Source organism: Nicotiana tabacum, chromosome 11 (genome assembly GCF_000715075.1).
Source record: "Nicotiana tabacum cultivar K326 chromosome 11, ASM71507v2, whole genome shotgun sequence".
Lineage (NCBI taxonomy): Eukaryota > Viridiplantae > Streptophyta > Magnoliopsida > Solanales > Solanaceae > Nicotiana > Nicotiana tabacum.
The window spans coordinates 24,397,415-24,405,227 of NC_134090.1; the positions used below are offsets into that span (position 1 = coordinate 24,397,415).

Sequence of the window (7,813 nt, forward strand, 5' to 3'; positions counted from 1 at the left end):
AAGGCGAATGGAGCAGTCGAGGCAGCCAACAAGAACATAAAGAAGATACTTCGGAAAATAGTGCAGGGTTCCAGGCAATGGCATGAAAAATTGTCCTTTGCGTTGTTGGGTTATCGCGCTACCGTTTGCACTTTAGTAGGTGCAACTCCTTATTTGTTGATATATAGCACTAAAGCAGTGATACCCGCGAAAGTTGAAATTCCATCACTTCGGATCGTTGCTGAAGCCGAAATTGACGATGATGAGTGGGTCAAAGCCCGTCTGGAGCAGTTGAACTTGATTGATGAAAAAAGATTGGTAGCAGTATGTCATGGCCAGTTATATCAAAAGAGGATGGCAAGAGCATACAACAAGAAGGTGCGTCCCCGGAAATTCGAAGTGGGTCAGCAAGTATTGAAACACATCCTTCCACATCAGGCTGAAGCAAAAGGCAAGTTCGTCCCAAATTGGCAGGGGGCGTTCATTATAACAAGAGTGTTGTACAATGGTGCTTTGTATTTAACAGATATAGAAGGCAAATGTGTAGATATGGCCATCAATTCTAATGCAGTCAAAAGATATTATGTATGATTTCTTTGGTTTTCTAAATTGTTGTTTGTACTTGGTATATATTGAAGATTGGAATGACGAATGCATTTTATTCTGCTACCTAAATATTTTATCCTTTGATACCCCTTTGAGCCTTATTTACTTCCTTTCACACCCCTCTTTTGGAATCAGTAGCAAAATTCAGAAACACGAACACAAAGATGAGTAAAGAAGAAAAGAGAAGAGAAAAAAAAGAAAAAAGATAAAGGAAAAGAAAATAAGAGAAAGAAAAGAAAAAGAAAATAAAGGAAAAGAAAAAAAGAAAGAAAAAAAGAAAAAAAAAAGAAGAGAAAAGGAAAAGGAGAAAAAGAAAAAGAGAAAAGTAACAACAACAAAGCAATTCCTATGTCATGAGCTACGTTCGACCTGATTCCTTTTAAGGATACGTAAGCAGCCTCATGGTTCGGTCCTATCAATAAAAAAATCCAAAAGTCCCCAAAGCAAAGAAACTGGGGCAGAAAGTTGCTGTTGTTGTAAAATATCTGATTCCAAAAGTTGTAATTTTGAACCCATTCAAGTTGTTTGGAGCCTTTTTTGATATCTTTTCTTTCTAACCCTATCCCAAAGCCCACATTACGGTCCAAAAAAAGACCTTCCGATCAGTCTTCGAGAGATGCCAAGTCGAGCAGGTAGTGGTGTGATTCATATCAGGGGCAACACTCCAGTCTAAGCAGAAAAATGAAAAATGAGAGAGTCTTATTGGTGAAAACCCTCATGGGCATCGTAAGGTGATGGAAAGATTAGAGAAATTAAAATGAGAGAGTCCTATTGGTGAAAACCCTCACGGGCATTATAGGGCGACAGTGAGCTGAGAGATGAACAAATGAGAGAGGTTTCTTGGTGAAAACCCTTCAGGGCAACTCAGGCCGAACAAAGTCAGTGATTTGGCAAAGAAATTGGGTTATGGGGATTCTGGAGCACAAAGTATAAAGACCGAAAGAGGATTGACTGAATGGATTAGGCTGATTAATCCAAAATGCATGTCATGATCATTGGTGCCAGCACCTTCACTCAGATAAGTCCCTTTTCTTTTACTTCCTCAAACAGTCCTTCTGTTTTGATTTTTCTTCTCTATTCATAACTCTCGAAGTCATTGCATTTCATTTCCTTTTGGGTTTATCCCTCTAGAGCTCTTTCAATGTTAAACTTGCTAAGCAAAAGAAAGGATTGCAAAACTTACTACCAACTGCCAAATTTCACAAAGCAAAGTGCGGCCAAAGCATGCCAGAAATAGCATGATGCAAAAATGAAAGTATGGTGTTAATGAAAGTTCAAGCGGTCGGGTGGTTTGTAAATTTTGGGGAAAATACAGAGGTTCAAATGGGAAGGAGATAAATGTAAAACAGCAAGTTAGGTGTAGAGCATTCAGGTCGTTTAGGGTCCTGCAGTTAAGATTCAGTCAGAAGTCAAACAATTCTTGGCCAGTTCAAAGCAGCCAGTTGGAGCAAAGCACGGTAGTGGGGAGGCCACCTTCAGCAAGAATGCCACAAACTAACCACCACATTTTTAAACTAATAATATTTTCTCTGATTTGAAACAGGGGTAGAAAATTTTATTTGTTTCGGAGAAACCCTCCGTAAGGAAAGCAAGTACCGGACAGGTTCGACCGTAAATACTCAGGACCCTCCTGGATAATGCAACAACAACAACAACAACGACCCAGTGTAATCCCACAAGTGGGGTCTGGGGAGGGTAATATGTACGCAGACCTTACCCCTACGCCGAAGGGTAGAGAGGCTGTTTCCAAGAGACCCTCGGCTCAAAAAAGCAATAGGAGATGATATATTAGTACCATAAAAATGCGTAATAAAAATAACAACAATATATAAGAGATATGAAATATGAAATACAGGATACGAAATAGATGGCTGGTATAGTACCACTAGAAGGTAAAGCCCTACATCAATAGATGACCAATGACATTCCTAGTCTAACTCCTAACTAGATAGTCTCCCTCTATTGTGCTGTAGAAATATTCACACTCTCCCCTAACCTACAACTTAGTTAAAATTCAAAACATTCATGAGTAACAAGATCTAGCATAGGCTCTACCTTGAGGAAATATAAGTTGGATTTGAAGTTTTCATGCTTAGGATGAGATTCAATTTGAAAGTTTTAGGACCCTCCTGAATAATGGGACTTAGTTTAAGACCTCCATTAGATGATGAGATTTAGCATAAGTTTCACATTTAGGAAGTTGAATTTAGCTCTGAATTTTTCACCCTTAAGATGAGATTTGGTTTTAATTTTCAGGACCCTCCTAGATAATGGGATCTAGTTAAATTTCAAGACCTTCATATATAACAAGATTTAGCGTATGTTCTACTTTGGAAAGTATAATTCAGCATTTAAAGTTTTTCACTTTTGAGATGAGACTTGGTTTGAAATTTTCAAGATAAGGGAATTTAATTTAGAATTTATTTTGATAACAAGAATCGGTTAACACTCACAAATGTTCCCAATACCAAACTGGGGCAGGAAAATTTCTTTTGTTTTGTCTGTTTTGTTGAAATCAGGTACCCACCTGAAGAACAAGGGAAGACAACATGAGTTTCAAGAATACAAAGCAGTTAAAGTGTTGGTAATCAAGAGCCCACCTGGAGAACAAAGGGAAAGCTATTCAAGTGTTGGTAATCAGGAGCCCACCTGGAGAACAAAGGAAAAGCAATCCAAATGTTGGTAATCAGGAGCCCACCTAGAGAACAAAGGGAAAGCAATTCAAGTGTTGGTAATCAGGAGCCCACCTGGAAAACAAGGGAAAATAATTCAAGTTTTAGAGGAAAGGAATACAATTCAAGTATTGGAAATCAGGCACCCACCTAAAGAACAAAGGGGAAAGCGGCACTAAAAAGGATAAGTCCTCAGGATTAAGCCCATGAAAAACAAGAAGAGCAGATGGTTTCTCTAAGTTATACAAAGATCACTATAGCCTGAATGAACTCAAAGGAGTCTAAGACTAATAGCACTTAGAAGAGATGGAATATTGCCCTGATAGTAGAATGAGGGTGTAATATGATAAATAAAGGATGACGTTTGGGCCTTCAATTGAGTAATGATCTGACAAAGAAAAGAAAGGGATCTCATGAATTGGACAGGATTAAAATACCCACACAAGGTGAATAGCAATCAGGAGCCCACCTGGAGAACAAGGGAAACAAGTCAAGTTTCAAGGGAAAAGCAGGGCAAGCGTTGGAAATCAGGCACCCACCTAGAGAACAATGTGAAGCAGTTCAAGTCTCAAGGAAAAATAGTACAAGTGTTGGAAATCAGGCGCCCACCTAGAGAGCAAGGGAATACAGCTAAAGTTTTGGTAATCAGGCGCCCACCTAGAGAGCAAGGGAATACAATTAAAGTTTTGACAATAAGGCGCTCACCTGGAGAGAAAGGGAATATAGTTAAAGTTTTGGAAATCAGGCACCCACCTGGAGAGCAAGGGAATACAGTTAAAGTTTTGTCAATCAGGCACCCACCTGGAGAACAAGGAAAGCAATTCAAGTTTTAAAGGAAGATAGCACAGGCTTCAAGGGAAAACAGTTTAAGGTAACAAAGGGAATATAATTCAAGTTTTGGTAGTCAGGCGCCCCCCTGAAGAACAAGGGAATACATTTGAAAGAATGGCAATCGGGCGCCCACCTGGAGAATAGGGTAATTCACTTCAGAATACAATTCAAGTCAGCAACAAAGGAAGCTCACCGGGAGAGTGCAAGTCAACGGAGCAGCAGAAATTGCAAGATCAAGTTTGAAGATGTATAGATAGGATTCTTGTAATTCATAGATCATAGTTCAGTCTAGCTTCTTTTATTTTGTCTTGGTGTAATAAGGAGTTTAGCAAGTAGCAGTAGCAGCAGCAACAGTGAAATCACAGCTTCCTGGTAGTCCCAGCTATTGAAACTTCCCGAACTACACTGACCTGATTCCTTTATGGCCAAGGATATGTAGGCAACCTCGGAAGCAAGGTGCGGTCAAATCTTTCAAAAATGCTTCCCACGGAGTATTCAAACGGGCAAAAATCGTTCATATCCACTCACTTTATCTTTGCACGAAAACTCTTCGTGTTTCTGAGCAAAGAGGGGCAGTTGTGAGCACGTGATTTTTGCCCTATATGAATTACTCCCATAAAATATAAGAAAATAATATTTTCCAATTTTTGCAATTTTATAGGATTTTTTTGTAGAATTTTACTAATTATTTGCATTTTTTGTGCATATTTAATTTCCATCAAAAATCAAAACAAGATATACCAAAAATACCATGCATTGTATTTAGGTTTGATTTTAATTTTTGGAATTAATTAGTAATTATTTCGTTTATTAAAACACAAAAATCACAAAATAGCTCATTTTACACCTTTTAATTTTAGTTTATTGATTTTTCCTTTTGATTTAGGACTAAGTAATTTTATAATTATTGTGACTAGGTATAATTTAATTTTACAACTTAGATTAATTTAGGAGTTAATTTTAGGATTTTATTAATTAAAGAAAGGAAATAAAAACAAAAGAAAAGGAGAAAAGGAGAAAATGAAAAAGGGGCTGTTTTTAAAACCAATTGGGCCAATTGATTGTTGAGCCCAAATCCCACCCCAGTCGCCCAAATTTCCTCAGCCCAAGACACTCACCCGCCCGTCTGCCCCAAATCCCACCCATCCTCCAATAACTCAAAAGAAGCAAGAACCCTAAATCCCCAAGACCCAAATGGCGCCACTCACTATTCAATCATCTCTCTCGCCTAAATCAAGCCCCAATTTAATCCAAATTCAGGCGAGTGAATCCAAACTCACACCATGCGTCTCCCCCTTCCATCCTCCTACCATATTATAACGGTTTCTGACACCCAAAGATACCCTCCCCTCACTCGCCTGATTTCAAACTACTTCACGCAATTAAAAGGCTCTAGAAGACGTGCGTTGGATGAGTGAGAGGCGTCGGATCGATCTCGGTCAATCCGAGCCCCACATTCATCGTGTGCACATTTTTGAGAAGAGCTTGATCCATTTTTTGAAGAGAGAGGAGGAATCTGGAGGTAGGATATATATAAAGAGGGCATAGGATTTTCTGGAAGGGGAGAAGATTTTTGAGAAATTTCTTTTGCAGAAAAGCTAGGTTTTAAAGAGACATTTTTCTTCATCTTCGTTTCTAATTTTTGGTTTAGTTCCAGAACAAGAAAAACATATAAAAGGAAATGTTCATTATTCTTTGATTCTGTTTCGTTTTCAATTACTTTCCAACAAAATCAAAAAAAAATATATTCCATCTTTTCTTTCCGGGCTAGAGGTGGTTTGAAAAAAAATGGTGCTCGATTGAGAGTTGCTGAGTTTGTTGCTGTCCGAGCTTCTGATTTCTACTCGATTCTGTTGCTGTTTGGATTGATATTAGCTTCTGGATTTCATTTGTAATTAGCGTTTAAGCAAAGTAAATCGAAGGTGTTTATTGATTCCAGGTTCATTTCTTCTCCATTTTTTATTTGTTCGTGATTCTGTGTCGTGTGCTCATGTTCTGCTATGATTTTGGTTTAAGACTGCCTGAAAGTTAGTGTTTGTTGTTTGGGTTAAATGTCGAGTTCTTTTGGCTTTGATTCAGGTCTGTTTCTGTTTTTTGTTTATTCTATGTTGGGCGAGTGATTGTATGCACTGATGTAATGGCTGCAGTTGTATAAATTCATCCCATTTGTTTGTTAAATTTGAGCATTGAAACATATTCACGAAACCTTAAAGGTTGAAGCCTGCTTGTTTGATCATTTTTGTTGGTTTAGCTGAAGTTTGAGCACTAAGTAATTGGTGGGCTTGGTTCATTTTTGAATTAGTGAGTCGACGCACATTTAGCTTCACCACTAGGGCCACAAAGGTTAATGTTCATGCTTCCGGCCGTCATTTCTGTCCTGGAGCTTCTTGAGCAGGATTCAACATGAAAATTGTGTAGTAGTATAGCTGCCCAGTAGTCATCAAAGTTGGTATATTTGGGGATGAGTTTTAAAAAGAATTCTTGTTTGTGTGTGGAGTTTAAACTTGCAATAAGCCATGAGACTCCTTCTAATCACTGTTCATTTGGTCGCCAATTAGTTCGGTAGCTTAGGGATATTAATTAAACTTTGATTTATTTGATTTTCATTTGTATGGTTGGGGCGTAACCAACTGCACATCATCCGAGTGAGTTGCCAATAAGCAGCATGTTCATGTGCTCGTATCTTAAGTATTATGGACTGTATCTGTTGGTTTTGTTCGAATTCGATCGTTGTTAGCTGCGCAATCCCGTCTGTTGTAGTTGCCGGAATATTTCGGCATCTGAAACTTCTTGAGCTAGATTGTTTTGAGCCATGGGAGTACTGTGTTGTCATTATTTTGCTGATTTCGCGTAGCTAGTCCTACCAGTTCTTCTTCACCTTTATTTGGTCCAATTCTTGCTTGTTTCGCTGTCGTCCGAAGTGTGTTTGCAGTTTAAATGATTACTGCTGGAGATTTTACTGCTATGAAATCTGCATATATGTATTCATTTCAATACTCTGTCAAGGGGTTTTTATTTGTTAAACATGTAGTTCGTGTATTGGGAAAAAACTGAATTTACATTGTAGGTGACGTGGCATGACACGTGGACTGGTCAAATGGTCAAAACACAATAAATAGCCAAGAGGCACGGGCGACAACAGATAAGGGAAAAAGAAAGCAACATAGGTGCGGACCGTTACTAAAATAGGTACGAGTCTCGTACCTATCCAAGTCATTTAAAGACCGAAGATCGGAAGAAGTTGAAGATACGAATCTGATGACGTAAAAGAGTTTAAATACAACATTAAATATCAAATACGTTAGAATATTTGATTTAAAAAGAAATGATTGTGTAACGTTTCTTTTAATGTCATTTATTGCTCATAATTGCCTCATTAAGATAAAGGCATTACATCTTCTCCTAGAATTAATTATAAAAGGGGAAGAATTCATCATCTGTAAGGATACGAAATACTATTGGGATCTTACTGAAATATAAAATTATTTTACTGCTTTACCATCATTCTCAAAAATATATTTTTTTCGTCTCCTGATTATCAGTAACCCGAATTTCTTTTTAGCTTTGACCAAAGACTCAAATTTTTGGTTAAACAGTTCGCAAATCGGTGTTATGTGCTTCAATATTCTTGTGTTTTATTTGAGAATTTCTGAAGATTACCCTTTTCAAAAATTAAAGAAAGTGCGTCAATGCTAGCAGCAGTAATATTTTCGTCACCTTCCTAT

The 7,813-nt window shown here is 37.9% G+C and overlaps 1 long non-coding RNA gene across 1 annotated transcript; it reads left to right on the forward strand.

Annotated features, from left to right (window-relative positions):
* The first annotated feature begins 5,245 nt into the window (after positions 1–5,245).
* On the forward strand, positions 5,246–7,586 carry LOC142166505 (uncharacterized). The gene is made up of 2 exons (XR_012696909.1): positions 5,246–6,027; positions 7,156–7,586. It is a non-coding gene; the product is annotated as an uncharacterized LOC142166505 (long non-coding RNA).
* The last annotated feature ends 227 nt before the right edge of the window (positions 7,587–7,813 follow it).